Here is a 21,097-nt window from a genome sequence, read left to right as displayed (position 1 = left end):
TTGGGAGGGAACTTAAATATCATCTGGTTCCAACCTCCTGCCATGGGCAGGGACACCTTCCACCTTCCAGGCTGCCCTAAACCCCATCCAACCTGGCCTGGAACATTTCCAGGGATGGAGTGTCCACAACCTCTCTGGGCAAAAATTCTTAGATCTCTCAGTAATCAATCAGGAGAGGCAGTTGCTATTGTAGGAATACTCATCTTGTCATCTGAGCAAACTCTGAGTGAGAACCTTTTATTTCTAATGTTTAGCACCCTAGAGCTGTATGAGATGAAGCCAACCAGTAGTGTCCACACCCACAGAAGAGTATAAATCCTCCAGCCTATCTGAATCTCATGAATTTCAGAAACTCTGGGATTGGTTTTTGTACCTGTGCAACTTCCTGGGAGAAACCTCCTAGTGATTCCTAGCATACCATAATTGTTTTGCAAACCATAAGTCTTAACACAATACAACTGCTTATAAAAAAATCCCTGATGGGGAAATAAGCTAGGTCTAACAAATATTTGCAAATCTCAGAGATGATATTAATTTTTGCAAGCTTGCCTAAAACTTATATTTGCTTACATTCCTAAAAATTCAACAGAAATAGAGACCCAGTGATCTCTTGAATGTCTACAATTTCCAAAGCTTTTTTTCTGCCTTCGGAGAAAGTTTCTGCATATCACAGCAGGGCTGCAATTACTCCAGCACTGCAGAAATGTGCTCATGCTAAAGAAAGAGCCTAATTATCCCCCTATTTCCAGCTTGTCTTTCTTGGTACAACACTTGAAAGGTTTGTGTCAGAGCATTGCCTGTAATCACACATGATCCATTTGGGTCTATCTTTAGGTCTCTCAGCACCTGTATTGTGTTACTGAGTTAATTTGAGGAGTTGTTTTATGGTTCAGGTCTGCATGTTGGACCTAGAGGACTCAAGGGGGGGAAGGGATGATGTCCACATTCAGTCAAGCTGGGCAGGAAGTAAATATTTACAGGAAATAATTGAATTAAGAACAAATAATGTGAATTGTAATAGGAAAAGGAATTTCATTAAATAGGATAGCTCCTTGACAATGAGAAAGACAAACTATCAAATAGTCCCTGTGGGATTGTAGCCCAATGTTCCTTAGGGTGAAATCCTCAAGCTGTGGACATTATTGTCTATATAAGGTTATTTATGCTCTCTGTCACCAAAACACTTTAGCAATGTGTTACTCAGCACTTTTTTTCCTGTTTCAACAATATGTAGTCTTAACTTGGGCTCAATTTAGGACACTTTAAATGAAGAAACCTTTTTCTCTGTACAAAGCAGAACTGTCTCTGTAAGGTTGGACAGCGGCTCGAACACTGACCCAGAGACAAAGTGATGCCCTGAGAGAGAATCACAATGCATTTTTTTCTGTCATACCTGCTTCTACATCAGATTTTAGGGTTTTCTCTAAATTTGTGATTTATCAACTGGCTTGTAACTAAGATAAACACAAAGCAAAACATTCCAGCTTCTTTTGAACTCAGGCTGATCAGCTCCTTCAGACTTTCAATCTTGGAGTACAAATCAGAAGAATTTTTAAAAAAGTAAGGAGTTTTCCAGCTCTAGGCATGAAAGTTTTTTAACCTGCTCCATAATTTAACAGTTTCCAGCCTTTCCCACCTCAGCATTGTTACCAAATATGCAACGTATACTTACAAAAACAAGGTATACTGAAATCAGAGGTCATTTATAAATTGCATTACTGACCAAAACAGTCTTTATGGAAATCCCCCTCTGTGACCAAACCTCATCCACATAGTTGACCACATTACAAAAATTTGGTGGACCCTTCTGAGGGGCAATAGAATTTAAAATGTTACAAGTAGCAAATTGATTTTATCTCAAGATTTTTAAATTTGTCACTATTAAATGTCAGTTGCCTGTTGAATAGCAAGTGGGATCCTTAACATGAGTCAGTTAATCTTTGTGGTGAATTATTATTTATGTAATACTCAAATACTGTTAGCCTCAACACAGACAAGGATTGTGAGGACAAGTCCTTGCCTCACAGAGTTCAGACTGAGAATCTGATTCTGCAAAATCATTCTCACATGAATTTATTGAACCAAGAAGTCTCACTGAAATCAGGGTAAAAATTCTTCTATATGTTTAAGACACAAATTTTTTTTTATACGTATTCAAAAGTATCATTTGAATCCATTTTTTATTCCATCTCTATTTAATTCCACCTCTGTTTTATTACCTCTGTTTAAAATATCTAGGCAAGGTTTTGGAACACAAGCAATACATTTGTGCCTTGTAAGTCCAATAATACAATCAACTTCTTTATTATTGAAAAAATGAAATGGGAAGAAGCCTCCTACAGTCAAGAGAAATTAAAATTATAGAGATGCTTGGACTTCACCTTGAGGGGGTTTGCACTTTAAGGAATAAACAACTCTTCTCTGACATTCAAATAACGAAGGTGGATCCAGCACACATTACTGAATGGCTGAAATCTGGGATCCTTTCCCTTCCTTTTTCTATTCCACCGTCTATTTCTTCCTGCCAGTAAAGGCATATATTTCTAGTTTGATGGCTAAAATCCAATCCCTTTAAGTCAATAAGATCCTTGACACCAAATTTAAAAGGAATAGGCTTTGGCTTTGAGACTTTCAAGACAGGAATATATCATTATTTAAAGCCATCTCTGCAGAAGAAGTGGTTCAGGTGTTGTGATGTGCTTGTGGCTGAACTGCCAGACAGCAGACATTGAACCCCAGTACTCTGCGTTTTAATGCATGAGCTCTCCTGCCTGAGGTAAGGAAAGCTCCTCTATTTGCTCATTGACCTTTGTAGCTGGGCCAGCCAATATTAGCAGGGGGGAAAAAGGCACCACAGCAGATGGGCTACAAAGGCCAGCACCAGCTTGGAGACTGTGCTTAGATGTTTTATATTAACCAGAATTGTGCTTTTAGAGGCAGAGGAGAAATAAGAACCCTGAGAAGATGTGGCCCTGCAGCCACTGCAGTTAAAGGTGGGAAAGGGGAAGAAGGAATTGTTGGGGGCTGTATTCCCACTTACTCTAGTACTTGTCTGCATGTCTCTCATCCCAAAGGTGGGATGGAGCAGCGATGCTGCTTTGCTCCCCTGCGTTCCCTGGTCTTTGAGGTCCTTCCTCCAGCTCTTACAGGTTTGTTGGAAACTGCCACATCAAAGGAGTAACTGTGGTTTCAGAGGGTACAGCATAAAGGGTGGAGGTGTTGGAGGAATAGAGATCTCCAAAACAACCCCTACTCAAACCTGCGTCCAGAGAATCACAGAATCATTAAGGTCAAAAAAGAGTTCTAAGATCATCCAGTCCAACCACTAATTAACACTGCTAGGGCACCACTGAACCTTATTCCTAAGCACCAACAAGTGTTTTGAGCCCAAAGTAACAATCTCGCTATTTCACCTAAGGCAATGCTATTTCTTTACCAGTATTAAGGGAAATAAAATTAAATTATAAAGGCATGAAGCCGTTCAAGACCCTTCAGAGGTATCAAGTCCACTTTGAGAATCTTTTGTGCAAACCATCTGAAGAAAAACATCAGGGGCATTAGTTAGATAATGGGTACATATATGCTGGGGTGTGTGAGTTTATATATGTTCATGCACATCCTTTATTCAGACTTTCACAGGCAACAAATTTGAGAGAGTTATTCCCAGAGAATCTCTTTTTAAAAGAGTGTGAATTATGATAACCAATGTCCATTCTTAATTTTTGAATGACAGCCTGATTTTAGTAGAAGATGTTAATGCAATTAAGTGTAAGCAAAGCAGGAGAGGATGCTGGAGAAACTAGAAAAGAGTAATTTTTGTACCATCACTGCAAGGCAAACAAAAATAGCAATTCCTTTTCATTTATGAACAAAGAACAACCTATCTTCCCCCACTCCTGGCAAGTCTAAAATGTACCTTATTGTTCAGTCGACCTCTTGTGCTCATTTTCTTCTCTCCATACTCTTTTGGCTTTGTGTTTTCAGCTGGGAGCCATCCTACCTAGTAGACCACTCACATATTTACAGCCTGGCAAATTGATTCATCGAGGAGCCTGAAGTGTTGCATGAGCGGCAGAAAGATTAAACATTGAGGAAAGAGACCTAGACTGGGGTATGGTGCATAAACCAGTCTGCTGCTAAGCTGGGCTTGGTAAGCTAAAAAAGTGCAGTACCACTTCTGTATGCAATGATAAAAGTGAATATAAATTCCATAGGCTGTCGTCATCTTTTTATGCATTTATCTTCTTTTTCTTTTATAAAATGTTTATTCTTGGCAATTAAAACCCTGGAATCTTCGATTTGTTTCTGTTAGACTCTATACATCCTCTGCAGGTGTCATGAAATGTTATTCTGGTCTCTGAGATTTAATGCAAAAAAAGAAAATCTCCAACCAAAGGACTTGGTTCTTATTCTGGCTGTTGGCTGTAACTTAATGAAATTCATAGGGCAGAGTAGGGTCTTTGAAGAAATGTTCACCAATTTAAATAAATCAAGAACATTGGAATTGTTAAATTTTGCATTAAGGGTTTCTGTTGGTTCCTTTGTTACCCAAATGGATTGATCCTCCAGGAGGAAAGGTCAAGGCTAGGTGAGTCTTAGGTCAAGGAGCTGAAATTGCAAGGGCTTTATCTGCATGTGAATATCTTATCTTTCCCCCCTCAGCACTAATGGTTTCCATTTCCAGCTGTCTGCCCTGCAGAGATGAGCCAGCTCTTTGTGAAGCCATTGCTTGCAATTACTGCCCCAGATATAAAGATAAACCAGCACTTGGGTGGTGTTAAAAGCCTGAACTCCAGTGGGGTCAGCAGTTGCTCCACATGTAAATCAGTTTTCTCAGAAGCAGAAATGGGGTCAGTGAAGGGTCCGGGAGGAGAGCAGAAAAGGGGACCAGCACAGATGATTCATGGTGTATTGTCATTAAAATGTGTGATCTATGCAGAATAGAGATGGAACAGATGAATTAGATGAAATATGAATATTAAAGAAAGATATTAGGACACATTTATATAAATCAGAGCAGTTAATATAATTATTTTCTAAAGAGTGTCAAAGGTTGTAACCAAGTAGCTAAAGGTTGCTGCCTTCCTTTTTGGTGAAGTATATTTGCGTATTTATTTTGCAAAATCTCTTGCAAAATAATTTAGGTCTACCAGACAACACAGAGAAAATTATGAAGTTTGATAATGGTGGATACAATGAAACAGTGAACAGACAGACATACTCACATAAATATATTTATACAGATGAGATTTGTCATTGTTTTGTATTGTTGTTTTGGGCATTCTATAAAGAAGGAGCAAAAAATATTTATATATGTAAACTTTGCATCATACCTGTGCCTGTAGCTTTGTCACAGTGCTCACAAATTTTGGGGATAAGTGTTAGGGCTGTGTCTTGTATGTGATAGATATGATTGAGTCTTTAGCACTAGACAAGATTTTGCTTATTTTCTGTGAACCAAGATTAGCACTGACACCAGTGAACAGCCCAAAATACAGCATTAACAGCAGTGAAGCTGCTTTTATTGCAATCCTGACAATTCCCTTGTCCTGCAGAGAGCAGCAGTTGCTGTGAGAACAGTGTTGAACATAAATAAAGGGAAAGTATGGAATCCCCTGTAGGAAAGGTGGTGTATTTTCTATATTGTGACATTTTGCACACACATGAAAAAATGCTTTACATAATTAATATATATAGAGAGTCCTGAGAGGAATATTCTGACTGGACAAAAGAGTTGAATTTTTGGGCTGGCAGCTAATAAGGGATTGCCCCATCTCTTAAAGTGTCCAAGGCCAGGCTGGATGGGAAAGTGGAAGGTGTCCCTGCCTATGGCCTTTTACTTAGGCTGGCCTTAGTAATGTTTGCCAAAAAATTGAAACAGAGTGCCCTGAGTGACATCTCCAAATAATTTAACATTTCCAGTGCCACATGATGGAATGAAAAACAAAGCAAACAACAAAACAAAGAACATCTTGAGCTTCATAATTAGTTCCTTTCCCCATCTCACTTATATATTGAAATATATCTATGTAGAGAAGTTACAAAATAATGTAAAGGACATAAAATTGGAACTGCACCAGGTTTTAAAATGTAATTATTATATGGTCCATAATTTTGAAGTTCTGTTATGAAAGTACATTTGTTGTTCCATCAGTTTTGTCACTTGTACTTTGTCTTCTACATTATCACACGTGATAGGAAAAAAAATCATATAAAAGTTTGACTTTGAAAAAATAAAAATGGGATGAAATATATTTCTCTCTTCCCTCCTACCCAAAAAGCCAAAGGAAATCAACTTTTTTTTAACCATTTCCATTTTGATGGAATTGTGGCTTCAAAAAGCAAATGGTTCCATCAACAACTTTCACACTGGTTCTATACCTAAATCAATCATTTGAAATTAGAAACTGCATTATGAAGGAGCCTTTCAGTATGATGACACACTAATTCTGTTTGAGTTTCTGAGTTTGTTTTCTGTCCTGAAGAATCCCTGTCCCTTTGACAGTGCAAGGTGGAAAATGGCTGTTTCAGATGCCTTCTCCTTCATTGTTTAAGTGCATTTTATGCCTGCTTGGCCTTCAAGGCAGAATTATTAATTACTAACTAGACTTTTCATGTTTTTTTCAGCCATCTTACATCTGTTTCTCATGAAAAACATGAAGAAACCTTTGTGACTTCCCCAAGAAATAAGCAATGGGCTGTTTTTCTATCAAAAATCTAAAATACTAATAGATGAAAATAAAATTGATTATTTGGGAAGTCTAATTTAAGGAACATAGTTTTGAAGTCATTAGAACTTTGGAAACTTAAAACATAGCATTTATTTTATCTCAAACCATGATTTAGAGTGCACAATTCTTCTGAAATTCTTCTGAAATCAGACACTGGAAAATGAAGCTCAGAGCACAGTGAAATTTTAGTTAAGTATTTTGACAGCTTCATAGTTGGTTTCAGGACAGGGTTCAACACCAAAAGAAACTTCCTGCCCAAACCTCCTTCTGCTGCTCCTCATGGGAAGTGATGAGTCCTTAGGACAGGCAGAGCAGGAGCACACCTTGGTGTCTCACCTTGGTTCCCAGTTTTGGGGATGCATGTGTGGCTTTAATAAGAATCTTGTCAGACTGTTGTGTCAGTGAAATGTGTCATCCTACAGCCTCTGAGGAATGGACACACTGACAGCCTGTCACCTGTCACTGGTACCTTCCTAAACATTGTCATTTTGAGACAAGAATAAAACCCACAACTGCAGCTCTGTCCATTAGAAATGAAGGTAACTTCAGAAGTGGAGAGGCATTTAGGGTGTGAGCAAAAGTCTCTGTTTCTGGGCAATGTGAAAAGATGACAAATGGGCTTTCAGTAAAACCAGTAGGATATCAATTTTAGGACTTCTTGACTCAGCAGGTAGTGAACTTCTAAAATTTTTTTTTTTTTTTTTTTGCCACAGTTGTGAAAGTTGTGAAAACAGTCTTTATAGGTTCTGTCTTGGATTATATAATGGGGAAAAAAAAAAATGTATTCTATTTCATCTGCTGAAAGCTGTTGGGGAGATGTTTTTTTCCTTATCTTTTATGACTCCAGGGTGGAGGGGGGTGGATGCCTTCTGATAATGGCCCAGCCATTAAAACCATGTGGGGCAGTGTTTCTTATCTCTTTCACCACCCCTCCATCCTCCCGGGGAATATCTTCTGATAATAGTCCATTAGGGCCCACCAATGACATGACACATTTCATCATCCCATTGGGAGATGCTCCACCCAGTGGGGAGGAGACAGCTGTCCCTAGCTACATAAAAACTGGGACTGAAGGACACAAGAGATCTGGTTTTTCCACTGCATTCTTGGGGGAAGGCTGGACCCATCTTGTCACCACTGGATTTTCTACAGGACCATCTCTACTCCACAGAACCACATCTGTTACTCCAGGAGGATTTATTTGGACTGCTTCCAACACCCTGACCAACAGGGTGCCAGGTCGTATCCCTGACTCTGTCAGGGTTTTTCCAGGATTTTTGTTTGCTTGCTTGTTTAGTTTTTTGTACTACTACATTTGTGTTTTCCTTTTTTAATATTCTTAGTAAATAACTGCTACTTCTATTCCTATATCTTTGCCTGAAAGCCCCTAATTGCATAGTTATAATAATTTGGAGGGAAGAGGGTTTACATTCTCCATTCCAAGGGAAGCTCTGGCTTTCCCTGGCAGACAACTGTTTTTCAAAGCCAAGACAGGTTCAGGAAAAATTTTGTGAACAACAGAGGTTGAAAGAAAAGGACTTGGATGTAGTTTCTAACATCACCAATCATCTGGAAAAGGGCATATGAGAAGAGACCACACTTCCTTAAAGAGTCTGTGATATTGCATAGTGCTGGGCCAGATGGGCTGCTGCTCTTATCAGAAACATATTTCTCATGTTCTCAGAGATAAATTATTGTACTTTTGGCTTATTTGAGCCACTGTGTACATTTGGACTTTTCATGTGGACAAAGGAGGCAAAGTCCCAAGACTGAGTCCAACCATCTTTAATTACAAATGAAATTTGCAGCCATTTCTTGGCTAGGTTATAGCACCTCACCTCTTCAGAGGGTTTGAGAGGTCAGACAGGAAATTACCACCACTCAGGGGATGATACCTAATTGTAGCAAGGAAAATTGGTTGCAGGTGAATTTGAAGAGAAAAGATCCCATTTGTGGCTGATCCACACAGGTGAATAATCCCGTTCTCACGTTCTGGGGCATGTGTTGCTGTGTATTTTGTGCCTCTCAGCAGCAACAAATTTTGTCTGTCACACAGCATTGAGGAATTCTCCCAAGATTAAGTATTGAGAACCAGCTCTCTTGCAGTGCCCCTTTTGAGTGCACTGAGATTTGTTCATCCATTCCTGAAATAGATAGAATAATTCTTTCAGGAAGACATTTAAGGACTCCAAAGAAACTGGTTCTTATTCTATCCTTAGTCATCTGTCCTTGCTAGTCATTATAAGTGTAGTTAAAATGCTGTAGAGTCTTTATAATTTTATAGCAAATCTTTTCCTTAATGACTCAAAAATTTTCTCTCACAAGCAAAACACTCCAAATTTGTCTGAAATAACCTCATTCTGCTTTGATTGGATTCATCCACTTCTCTCATTCACTGTTGCAATTCAGCCCTGTTTGCTGCAGTTGCTACTCACTACATTAGTCCAAGAAGTCAGCCAAAGTATATTTTATTCTTTTTAATAAATGATGTATAAATAAAGAAGTGTGGTTATATATGCAGGTGATCTCAATTCTCACCCTGAAGATTTATACTGAGGAGTCAAATGTGTCTGTGAAATTTCTTTTTTTCCAATGGAATTTACAGTGAATGGAAGATAGCTATAAAAATTTTGCAAAAGAAAATTGAAATCTTTCTCCCTCTAAGTAAATATTTCTATGGACAATGTTTGAAATGGTTTTGTTGTTGTTGTTCTTTTTGTTGTTGTTGTTTGATTATTTTTATAGCAGTTGAGACACAATTCCTTGCCTTGCTTTTTGATATAATTCTCTATTACCAGCTTTCAAAAAATGAATATACAGTGGGCTCTCTGGCCAGCTCCTGTGGTTAGTAATCATCAAATCCAAGAACATTGCAGTGGTGAATGGTGAATACTATAACAAAATCTTCAGGGACCAATTTCTTTAACTTTTTTTTTTTTTTTTTTTTTTTTTTTTTTTTTAAATTTTTATTTTTAAAGGTTTTCTGGGCATATTTGTTGTGTCAGCTACCTGCAATCTAAATTCAATGACTGTTCTATTAAAATAAAATCTGGTGCTAAGATTTGGTTGTAAAAACCTTGAAAACATGTTTTGATATGAGAGGATGAGGACAAGAATACGAAGGAAGGTGTCTTAACTTTTTCTCAGCAGATTAATTGTTCTCTGTTTTCTTCCTATCCATTGAATACCATGCAAAGACCCCTGGGAGACTGAAATGTGATTTCCCACTGGGGAAATGGGCTGCTCTGTGATGCTGGGACAAGTGTTGCTATGAAAAAGCAGAAATCTCTTCCCAAGGAGGTCAGAGGTCTGTTTTTCCCTTAGCTGATGGAAATGCCCAGCATCTCTTCTTGATATTTCCTCCTTTATTTTTTTCACAGATTGTCTCATTTCTTGGTTCATTGCTCACTGATTCATTGCTCTTTCTGTGATTAATAAAGAGCAGTCCCATATTGGAGAGCATTCATTGCTGCAATGCTCTCTTGACTGTTTAAAGCCATTTCTGCATCTTTTCTCCCTTTGATGTTGATCTTCGTGTTCCTAAATAGATTGCTAGTAAAGGAACAACACCTCTGTCAACAAGCCAAGAGTACCTCTCACACTATCACACTGGTCTGGTAACTCTGGAAGTATCAGTCTTACAGGTTACTCTAAGAAAAGAATTCTTGTCTCTCCCTGCACTGAAAACTCAATGGATTGCAATGAAAATAACTTTCTGAGTTGCTGTCAGTGATGTTGGGGTTCTCACCCATGCAGATGAAATGAGCTTCAGCCTGATCCATGCAAGGGTTTATCAGCATTTTGTGGTAGTGGTAGCTTTGGAGATGGAATAAGAGAACTACCTGCTGAGTGCAAGTGAGGAGTGCCTGGGCTGCTCCTACCCCTGGGTTCACTCTGGAGCTGCACTTATAGATGTTAACCAAAAATTCTCCCATGCACAGTAACAGGGTGAGGAAAAAATGACAAGAAAACTACTCTATTGATAAAAAATTAGCTACAGTATTTCTTTCCCAGGGATCAAGAAGATGTGAGATAAAATGTACATCCTCTATCTGATTCCAGGTGCTGTCTGGGTTGTATTTAAAGAATCATCTGATTTCACTCCTCCAATAGCCCTAATTTGGCCTGAGAAGTGAATGACCAGCCATCAGCTTTGTCACAGCTGTGCTGGCTCCTCTCTCTTCCTCCTGTACTTCATGCTGCCCACTCCTGGAGTGTAGGAGGGACTCTGCCAGGGTTCTGTGTGGCGGCTCTTGTTCAGCAGGACGGGCACCCTGCATGAAAACTCCTCTCTGATATACCTTCATACTCCTAGATTCGAGAGGGATCCTCACAAAGGGAGCCTGGCAAGTACAGTAGGAGGAAGCTTCCTCCTTCACACACCTTTCATTTCAGTTCAGAGAACAGAAGTGAGGAATTATAAAGACATAACACAAATCTCTCTTTACATTAGCCTTGATAAATTCACATGACAACCTGAATGTTTTTTGATCTTCTGCTTTGTATGGAGAGAGCTTTGAAATTGTAATGTAACTTCCAACTTGATTTTCTTTATGAGTAAGTAACTGTCATCAAATCCACCACTGAAAGCAAATTACCCTGAGTAGCACTTCTTGGGCCTTGAGGAAGTGAGTGCTCCTGGACAATTTTCAGGTATGCCCTCATGAAAGCATCACTGGGTATCTGTGGCTACAGAACACTTGAATAATCTTACTGGGAACATCAGTTATGTGTTGCAAACTGTGAAATAAAATTGGGTTAAAGCAAAGAAGCCAAAAAAGTTAAAGCCGTTAGTTGCACATCTCTCACTGAATATCAGCTCTTGATGCTTTTGTAATTCTCATTCCCATCTCTGGTTTAGTACAATGTGCCTCGTGGAGTTATTGTCTTTGCAAAAAATTATAACTCCTGCAGAGAATTAGCCACTCTGCAACCTCTTTTAATTCAGTGTTAGGCCACACCTCAGGAAAGTTAAGGCTTGACTTAAGTCTGATGCAAGCAGCATGGAGACTTAGAGAAATTTAAAAATTAGCACAATTTGAGTAAACAAAGAGCAGCTACAGAAAGAGCTGCTACAAAATTCACCTTTTTCTAATTGCTTAAAATTATTTTTAAAAGCTTACATTCAAAGATCTGAGTTTGTGCTGTTTAATTTACATCTCAATAGAAATCGTAACTGCAACATGAGAAAGGTGTTCAACACCACGATTGCCAGTCATTGTCATACTACAAATTGCAGGCTCTAATACAGGCATAAGGAAACCAACAGAGCAGATGGTGCAAGATTAAGGAACTAATCCACAAAGACAAGCTCATATTTCCCTTCCTCTTTTCCATTTCATTCTGACTTTTCACTTTGATCCTTCTGAATTCAAGGTCTCATTTTATTTGGTAGTAAAATCTTCAATTCTCACTTGTTAAAACTCTGGTGTATATACTGCTAAGCACATATGTCAGGACATTATAATAGATGACAGAAGTAGACTTAGGGCTGCAGTAAATCACCCTATGTCTATCAAACCTGTTAAAACTGCTGAAGAAATTTCAAATTTCTGACAATCTAACGCTTCCATTTTAGTATTTAATTTTCCTTCTTTTAAAATATGAAACAAAATTTATCAATATAAAAAAATCTGTATGTGTGATCTATGGAAAATTGTTGCATTGTTCTATGTTATTTATTTTCATATTGTATTTTATGTTATTTATTTTTGTTAAAAAGGTTTGTTCTGCACCTCCTTTTTCTCCTGAAGAAATGCTGTGTTCTGAGTTTTGTCCCTACCCCTCTTCCCTGTCAATCCTCCCATATTCCTCGTCCCCTCCTTCGAGCCCTGCCTGTCATTTGATTGTTTCTCCTAGCTTCTAGGCAGATCGGGTAAGAGCATCAAGTGATAGGGCAGGAGCCGAGGAGGTTTCTCCCTTGATATTCTCACTGGTTTGCTTTGAAAGTCCCTCCAGCCCTGTTCCACTCGCACCTTGTCTTTCATTGGACAATGGTTTGTCCTCTCCCTTGGTCCCTCCCCTGTGTTTAAGCCCTGAGCTCCTTGCCTGGGGCGGCCCTACTGGGGTTGTGTCCCTGAGGCTCGGATGTCCCATCTGGGACTGAATAAAGACCTTGGACTTTGCCCTCCAGCTGAGTCAGACTCCTTCCTCCACTGTCAGCATGGTCCTCTCCTGTGGCAAGGGGAAGGTTCCCTTAGCCGCCCCTCTGGTTCCCAGGATCCGGAGGAGTGTCCCTCGCATGACCGCAGCGTCAGGCTAGCTTGGGTGGACGGAGACTCTGCTCCGTAAGGGACACTGTGTCAGAAAATAATTGACGTAAATTACTGTGGGTTAAAGTTGTCTGCACTGGATCTGCCTCACACAGAAGTGAATGAGTTTGAATGACTGTATATAATCAACCTGCACCAGGCCAGAACTCAGAAAACAAGAGGTTCCCAAACCACCTGCAATTCAGCATTTTGCTGCTCATGCCCCATTTAGGTTTTTACAACTTTCTTCTTCCCCAATTCCTTCGCTTTGTCATCCAACCCCCTCAAAAACACACACAGCTTCCCTTCCCTTAATTTTATTTTCCAATAATTAATAGGAATTTTTGCCCATGGGAAAAATTGTAATAAATTGGCCAAATAATATAATAAAATATAATATAATAAAATGGCCAAAGTCCTGTTTCTAAACAGGTTTAAGATCTAATCTGAGGTTCTGAGTGAGTGAGCAGCACTTTTGTCTGCTGTCCAGCCATCACTGCACGCATTTGCACAGCTATGTCAGTCAATTAACTCAAGCAGGTAAACTAACTTTCCTCCTCCTTCTGCCCCCACTGTCAACTCTTTAAGTCAGGGTTTTGATTTTGCTGTATTTAAGTTATCTTCGTTTGACATCCAGGCTACCCTGGTGTAAGGCCTTTGTGGGAGGTCAAACAGCAGCAAAGAAGAAAATCAAAGAGAGGAGGGAAGAAACAAAAAAGATACGCTGAGGAATAGTTTGCATTAATGGGTGTGTTATAATCATTCTTGGCATGTGAGACTTTACACTGAGGAAATGCTCGATGTAATGCAGCTTTTCATGCAGTAAGAAGCAAATGAAGGATGAAGCCAGAGAGAGAGGTTGCTAATAACCACCTTTCAAATGCTGCTGCCCGTGAGGCTGCTGCATTGACAAAATGCATTACTCCCCCACAAAAGCTCAAAATGGATATAAAGATTATCAGAGTGGCTTTAAAGAAAATACAGAAAATAATGGAATTAAGTGTAGACCACTTAACGAAGGGATAAACATAAAGGGGCAGCTAAAAGAAGGGAATAATTGTCTTTGTGAGCTGAATTTTTAAAAGATCCTCTAGCAAGGTAAACACACAGCTAAGATATAGTGTCTGGGCAATGTGAGTTCTTCTCTGGCATTTGTGAAACTTGAGTTATTCTCCTGGATTTCTCACCGAATATATATATATATATTTTTCCATCTAGGCTGTAAATGGAAATTGCCCCTTTATACTTTTGTATAACACCTGCCCATTTTTGGCCAGCATGATTCTAGCACCAATATTCTACTCACAACACAGGCTTGGTCCACTCAATAAGAGTAGCCAAACAAATCATTATTTCAGGTGATTTCTAGATTAATTTGTTACTTATAGCATATTTGCCTATTTAAAATAATTTTTAAAAATATTTCCCTCAGAGTTTGAGACTTTTTTTTTTTTTTTTTTTTTAATTGTTATGGTGATAGCCTGCCTCTGTGCCTGGAATTAAATATTATACACATCTCATTAAAGGAGAACAATATGTGAACGATGGGAAATACATTTTGAAATTATACATCTGTTTTTTTTCTCCATTTCTTTGACACTTTAAAATTTTGCAAGTTAAAAAACTCCACAGAGAAGGCTGTAAGTTTTTCCCTACTTTAATTTTAATTCTGGGTTATTTGGAGTTCAGACGCTTTCCCCACAATTCCTTTAGATCTCTCTCCTCACAATGATCACAGTCACTGCTAAAGTCATTGTACTGGGAGTCTGTAGAGCAGCAAAATAATAATCCCACCACTTGCCCGAATTAAATATCTGCCTTTGGTGGATTTTTTTTTTCCATTCCACTCACAGATGTGAAGGCCATCTGCACTGAGTTCCTCATATTGGCTTTGGCATAGCTGTCACAGTTCAAATGTGACCAAAAAAAAAAAAAAAGTATTCAGTACAAACTGTACAAACCTCTCAGGACTCTGAGTAAATCTCTGAAAATACTACTTTCAAATCCTTACTAATGTGGCTTCAGCTCTTCTGTGCTTGCAGGTTCCCGGAAAGTTTGGGTATCTCCTGCTTGTATAAAATCCTCACCCCAATTTCTGTGTAGCAGGTAAGTCTAGAAGATGCAGGAAAAAATTTGGTGCCACTTAACAGAGGAGTGGGATCTTGGGTTTTTCTCTGCACTTTGGTTAGTGCACTTTTCTACCTTTCTCTTCTCTGCACTTCATTTCTTCTCTGCACTTGTGTTAGGGATGAGCCTTGGATGTCCAGGTTGTGGAAATAAATGTGACTTGTGACTGATGGACCATTGAAAATTGCCAGAGGAAGAAGCACCAGGTCAGAGCTTATCATGTCTCTGAGCTTGTTTAAAATTACAGTGATATCAAATAGATCAATTCAGCATGGGGGTTTTTTTTCCCTCAAAAAGGAACTTTTTTCTTTGAACGTTTCTCTCCTGAAGGAAATGGGAAGGAGATGGGATCCAACAACCCCAGCTGTTACCATTAAAACAAATCCCTCCTTCAAGCTGAATGCAAGGGACAGCAATGATCCCATCCTTGATCTTTAGGTAAGGAAACTTTTCTACTACAAACAACAAATTACTAGCAGTCATTCTGTGGCAGTAATGCTTAATGAATTGACAATAAAACGTCATTAAAAGTGGTTTCAAGGAATTATAGTAAAACAACTGTCAAATCTATAACGCAAACCACACTGAGTTTTTTCCACATGGCCATCGAGCCTGATGCACTCTCAAAAGGCTCTGTGCCTTTTGAAGTCATCCTTCAGGAGAGGTGTGCCTTTGTGCTATTGAAACATCCCATTTTAAGTGTACTTCAAATGCCTCTTCTACAGATTAGTAAGCCTTGAAAAAAAATGGGGCAGTTGGAGAAGGTTTAAAGCATAGCAGAAGGCCAAGGAAAAACTTCCTTCTCCTGTCTTCAGTTACAAAGCACTAAAATTCATTTGACATTGTGCCTTAGAGCCAAACCCTGCTATGTACATAAAAGGAAAAGGAGGAGCAGGAGGAGATAAAGATGAAGAAATGTAAGACTTCAAAGCTCTTTGTCTCTTAGGATCTCACTAAAGAGCTGTGAATAACATTTGTTTTTAAAAAAAAAAATCTAAATTTTTTCCTTCCTACACTTACTGAATTCAGTCTTTCTAGTTGCTTTCTTTACACTCCATGCTGAGCTGTGGATGACTCAAATAGTTTTGTGAGGGAGTTTAGGATACCCCACATGCAGCTACATTCAGAAACTCTGACTTCACTTTTGAAGAAGGATCCCAGGTTTTAGGCAGCCTTGGCTCCCTTGATTATGCTGCTGCACTGCCTTTGAAATGGGGAGAGGATAACTTGCTGTGAGCCAGTGAGATTATTGCTCCACTGAAGACAAAGAGTTCCATCAGTTTATGTCTTTAGAAGATTTGGATCTATATCTCTGCAGCAGAAACTTTACAAACAATTTAGCTGTGGCTTTTTGTTTCCAATTTCATGCCTTGTGTGTCATAATTCTTCTGAAATTGTCGAAAATTTCTGAGTGTAAGGCACAGTAGAGAGTGGGAGCACTCAGCATAAATTGTGCTCTCCCCTTCACCACGAGGCTGAACACTTAACACAGAGGAGCTGTAAAGGGCTGGTATGTGGTATTAGAACCGCGGGGTACCTCAAACACACCTCCTGCATTTCCTGCACTAAGGGAAAGGGAGGGACTAACACATTCCCTTCCACACTGCATGTTTCAAGTGTTGATACTTCAAGTATTTCATGCACTTCTAAAACCTAATTGAAACGTTCCAATTAAATCTAAACAGAAAGTGAAGCTGGTAATGGAAGATTCTTATATTAAGGAATAAATATGAAGGTGGAGATCAGCCTTCAGCACATTCTTGGCTTGAAGTTTTCCATTCCACTCTTCACCAGTCATAGAAGAGAAATCCTTCAGATAAAAGACAATAGGAGTTAGTAGGCTTATGGTGGAAGAGATGTGGGAACAATAGTATTTTTGTTTATTTAGAGAAATCTTTTCAAATATCCACTGGAATTCAAGTCCCCATTGAGTGTGTGCCGTTTGGTAAACAGGACAGATGCAGACACAGTCAGGAATCCTAAATTCTCTTGAGTTCTGCCTTGTAAATGTAAATGACGTTGGAGGTGGTAGTATGACCAATCAATAGCCATTAATTGTCTCCAGACACTTTCTTATTAAAATATTCCTAAAGCAGCAGTCCCTCTCTTTCCATACCTGGACATTTGATCAACTCAGCCTATGCAGCATTTTTGTTTATCTTTAGTGCCTTGGATTCAACTGATTCCAACACATTTTCTTAAATACTCATATAGCCCAGCCATTTAGGACAACCCTCACTAAAAAGCTCACTTGCCCTCCTAGTCTTGGGCCAACCAAGGGTTTCACTAGAGCTACTTTTCCCTCCATTTTCCTAGAGATTAACAGCAACATCTCATGATACTCGGCCTTGTATTAGAAAATCTTGAGCAGATGGGCCACCAGGCTTATGCCAAGTCATGCAAATCATTACAGATGGGTCATGTTTACTTCAACCCCATCATGTACTTAGTTCAGCTCAAATACCATATCCTCCTTTTTTAGTGTTGTTGTTGGTTGGTTGGTTTTTTTGGTTTTTTTTGTTTGTTTGTTTGTTTTGGGGGGGGGTTGTTTGTTTGTTTGTTACTTTTATTATTTTGTAGCCATGGCAAGCAGAAATTTCAAGATTTCTAAGCTTAGTTTGAAGCCTGAAAGCAGTCTGTGCTGTTAGAGACTGTTTCGTAACAATCAACTTCCCTTTATAAAGTTCAAGTCTCCTACCTGCTCCATCAGCCTATCACTTAATTCCTTCCACAGATCTCAATGGCCTCACCAGGGATATTCAGAATCACAGTACTTTGGCTAACACCTGGCACTTATGAGTGCAAAATCTTCTGTTATGGGATTTCTGCACCTGACTTGGACTGCTCTGAAGATGAAGATTGCCCAAAGACAGGCCCAGGGCAGAGTTAATGTGTGTCGACCCCCAGCTGATGCACCACACCAACATGTGGTTTCCCAGGTGGAGCTGGATCTCTCTGCCTGCTTGCAAACACAGTCAGGACAAATGCACACCTGATTTCTTGTCATTGTGCCCGCCTGGAAATCCAAAGAGAGGTGTAAAAGAAGCCCCTCCTTGTCTTACAGTGTTACCTAGGCCTAGGTTAAGATGGTGCTGAAAGCCTGGCCTTTAACCAGTCCAGCAGCAATCCTCTGTGGATGTGTTTGTGAGCTGAGAGCTTCCCAGGGGCCTCCAGCCCACACTCCTTTGTTCTGTGCTTTCTTTTCTCTCTATAATTTTTATAAACCATCACTGATGCATTTCTGCATGTGGCCAGCACATTATGAGCCCCACAAAAATGTATCAAGCTCTGAAGGTTAACCAGCAACCTCCCAGAAATGGCTTTAAAATAATAGGCAAGACAGCTTGATTGGAGGTGTTCTGAAAAAGCAAAAAGGTTTTAATTAAGGAGAAGATAACAAACGATACAAAACAAAAGAATAAAAGATGTGCACAGTGCAGGTAGGTCCCTTTCACCTGCTAAGACGCCCCAAAAAGCACTGTGAAACTTTGTGCTCTCTCTTATGTACTCAACAATTTAGGAGGATTTTTTGGCAAACTGCCCAATAGAAAATAGCCATATTCCTTGAGGGACAGGTAAAAATCCAACAGGTTCTTTTGTCTTTCTTCTTCCTTAAAAGTTCCAGGGGTGTAACTTAAACTCTTTTCCTAATATGGAAACATTTGCTTGGTTTTAGGGGTGCACTGTAACACTTCACTTGTGGGTTGCTGTCTGTCAGTTGTTGAAACAGGGACAGAATGGAACCCTTCAGCTCATTTCTGATTTATGGTCCAGCATGCAGACCTGACCTCCTGCGCTTGTACTCTGGAGCTCCTGAAGATTTTAAGTCACTCCCTCACAATGGTGAAGGAATGAGGGCCAGGGAGCTGCCCTCAAAACCATCCCAAGGTGGCTCCTAATGCTTAGTTACTTGTGTGCTCCCTGGCATGATTTTGGCCTGGGTCTGCAAGGGCTCTCCCAAATATGAATTGCAGGACAGCATGGCTGGAGATATTTATTAGTATTCAGTACATATGAAGCAACACTGTTTCCAAAGGAGGGAAGACAGTTTAACCATGGTGAGACACCGCTGGGTTTCAAGGACAGAGGACAGTCTGTTATTTAACAGCACAGGCACAGCTTCACACAAGCACTGCAGAGGTCAGGGAATGTGGTGCTGTCAACGTTTGCAGCTCCCAGCTTTGGCATTTCCTCCATAACCTGCTTTGAGCAGCTCTGTGAACGTGCTGGGTAGACGAGGTGAAGAGTATGGCAGGGTCACCACATCTCAAGAGAGGCCACTGGTGTAAATTTCCCCTTGCACAACACCTCACTCTCCTTTTCTGGCAGGGAGGATCTCAGTTTCACATTCTCTGTCTCTAGTTTCTAACCTGTCCTTGCCTTTGGATGTCTGCTCAGAAATGCGTCACCATCCTTGTGTCAGTGACATTTCCATTTCCTTTGGCAGCCTGAACCCACATATTTGTTTGTAAAAGCAACTTATTTTGATAATTAACTGGTTATCTGAATAGCTGTTTTCAAGGTCAACATTTTTATATGAATAGGGGTGGTCCAAAGAGGTAAAAAACTTGATTTTTTTCAGACCAAGATACAAAAGACATTTGAAGAATATCACTGGAATTATATGAAAGTTTACCTGGTAAATGACTTTTTTTTCCTGCAGGCACATTTGTGAAGAGATGCAGATTAGTGGAGTACTGGACTGGGAGTGAGGTCTTCAGTTTTAATCTCTGCATCTGATTTATACTGAGACACTGAACTGGACCTTCACCACTTTATCCACCTCATCTACACCTTCAGAAAACTCTGATACTAGGTTCATGTTAATTTTTCTGTGCAAGTGGCTGACTTAAATGAAGCACGTATTTAATGCCTAAAATACTAACAGTTCACATGAGAGAACGGAGTCTTCAGCTGGATGTCCTACACAGACTCAAGCTTCAGATGATGTAAAAAAATCTAACTGGAAAGGCAGAAAAGTGTAATATAAAGCAATTAGTGTCTCATTAATTAGGGAGGAGGACGACTTAAGAGAGAGTGGTGGAAAAACTTCCTTTTTGCCTGGGATTTGAGAGAAATGATACACACTTTCCACAGTGTTATTCTGCATTGCACTTCCAGGGGTGTCAAATACTGTAATAACCTAGGAAATAACTGTACAGCCTTGAGGATGCAAGATGACGCCCACAATGTAGTCTAGCCTTCTACATGGTATAATGATGAAAGGTTTATTTATAAAATCAGTAATGAGCTCAAAAATAATAGTGTCATAATTGATTTAAAATTGCTCTATTAGAATGATTTATGCTCATTATACAAGCTCACATTGGTTTGAGGGTTCATAGATGCTGTCTTTTGTCTAATTTTAAAATACATTTAAAATACCTTAAAGCAGAAAATTAATTGAGGAGGTACAGAATACAAAAGCAGGCTTGAAATAGAAGTAAATTTTGTTCTAGCAGTTTAAATATATACTTAAAGGGATATGGGAGGAAAAAAAGGCAGAATTATATTGTTTACCTGCAATTTATAGGTTCAGATGCTGAATAAACATGGAAAAAAAAAATCTTTCCTCTCTTTGTAACAAAAATAATATTTCATTCTTATGGGGAAAGAAAGGACTAATTTCTCAAGTATAGGTGATGTTTTTGTCAAAGGAAGAACAAGTTTCATTGCAAAATAGCACATTCTGAGATGCAGCACTGGTGTGAGATGTGCCTGGACCTGGGACTCGATCGAGATGCTCTGATGCTCCTCAGCAGTTGGCTACCCCAAGGAAGCCTTTCTCCAAAAGTCTCCTTTCTGTTTCACAGCGTGGGATTTTACAACTGCTGAACTGTTCATGAAATTGAATTATTTTTCTTATCTTTCCCTAGGCAATAGCCTAAGAGGATTTCTGAAAGTAAATCCAGTCTTCATTGCATTCTGTTCTTTGCTAGACAGTCTGGGCATAATTCTGCCCTTAATTTCACCAGTGGAAATGAAATT

General features: G+C 39.4%; 1 long non-coding RNA gene across 2 annotated transcripts; it reads left to right on the top strand.

Annotated features, from left to right (window-relative positions):
- Positions 1-7,839: 7,839 nt before the first annotated feature.
- LOC120753238 (uncharacterized) lies at positions 7,840-18,881 on the top strand. 2 transcript variants are annotated; one of them, XR_009207883.1, is made up of 5 exons: positions 7,840-7,970; positions 15,025-15,088; positions 15,229-15,315; positions 15,440-15,547; positions 17,844-18,881. It is a non-coding gene; the product is annotated as an uncharacterized LOC120753238 (long non-coding RNA). The 2 variants fall into 2 exon arrangements; XR_005701027.2 differs by having other exon boundaries at positions 7,844-7,970; positions 15,008-15,088.
- Positions 18,882-21,097: the final 2,216 nt, after the last annotated feature.

This window comes from Hirundo rustica, chromosome 5 (genome assembly GCF_015227805.2).
Source record: "Hirundo rustica isolate bHirRus1 chromosome 5, bHirRus1.pri.v3, whole genome shotgun sequence".
Lineage (NCBI taxonomy): Eukaryota > Metazoa > Chordata > Aves > Passeriformes > Hirundinidae > Hirundo > Hirundo rustica.
Note: the sequence above shows the minus strand (reverse complement) of the source record. Positions and strands in the feature narration are given on the sequence as shown.